Here is a 910-nt window from a genome sequence, read left to right as displayed (position 1 = left end):
AGATAAGATTGAGTCTGCCTCCAGTACATTCCAGATCCTAACCACTCGCTGCTAAATAGCCAGCTCCTGTTCCTATGTGTAAAGTCTGGGAAACACTGGATCAATTCCTACCACACTCACAGCCTTCCTAAATATAGCACCGTCATTCTATTCTCGTAAAACCAGCTCCTGAAGTATAGTCCAGCTGTGTAGGTTAAAGCTCTGGTTATGTTCCTAACATTACTTCAAATGCAGTGTTTCCGTAGTGTAGTGGTTGTCACATTTGCCTCACACGCGAAAAGTTCCTGGTTCAAAATTGGGTGGAAACATTTTGAAAACTTGCTCAATTAAATATTGGAAAAAATGGATTGATTCATATTCGTGGTTCAATATTAACAAAACACAATGTCCCACAACCTTGTAAAATTTTCTGATATCACTGTACAGTTCTGTATACACTCAAACTCTACACTTGAACTGAATGCTCATAAAAGTATTGGAGTGGGAACTCACTGGATAACAGCACAGCTGGTAATGTTTGCGGAATATGTTTGTGCAGTCAAAACGCGCAATGACAAACTGGAACCTTGTGGCACCGAATCCTCGGGGAAAACACAGTTAAAAACTTCGCCTCTGGGTGGGCTCGAACCACCAACTTTTAGGTTAATAGCCCAACGCGCTAAACCATTGCGTCACAGAGACTGACACAAGTGCACACTGCACGACATCCAAAACCAGGGTGTCAGTCAGTTAAACCTTCAGATTGCTCCTACCCAGGCCAACGCTCCCCGTGCACCGATGTAGGTGAGGCCTTTCGAAGATTCCTCCAGCTCCTGCGTCACGTAGACCAAGGTCAGGTCCAACTTGGTGAACATTTTACTCCAGCCAGGATCGCAAATAGGTCATCTGCCTTGGATAGCATGTACTGGTC

The 910-nt window shown here is 44.4% G+C and overlaps 1 non-coding gene across 1 annotated transcript; it reads right to left on the bottom strand.

Moving 5' to 3' along the window:
- Positions 1–607: 607 nt before the first annotated feature.
- Positions 608–681, bottom strand: trnan-auu (transfer RNA asparagine (anticodon AUU)). The gene has a single exon. It is a non-coding gene; the product is annotated as a tRNA-Asn (tRNA).
- Between the last annotated feature and the right edge of the window lie 229 nt (positions 682–910).

This window comes from Pristiophorus japonicus, unplaced genomic scaffold (genome assembly GCF_044704955.1).
Source record: "Pristiophorus japonicus isolate sPriJap1 unplaced genomic scaffold, sPriJap1.hap1 HAP1_SCAFFOLD_1531, whole genome shotgun sequence".
Lineage (NCBI taxonomy): Eukaryota > Metazoa > Chordata > Chondrichthyes > Pristiophoridae > Pristiophorus > Pristiophorus japonicus.
The sequence above is the reverse complement of the archived record's forward strand: the minus strand, read 5'-3'. Positions and strand labels throughout refer to the sequence as shown.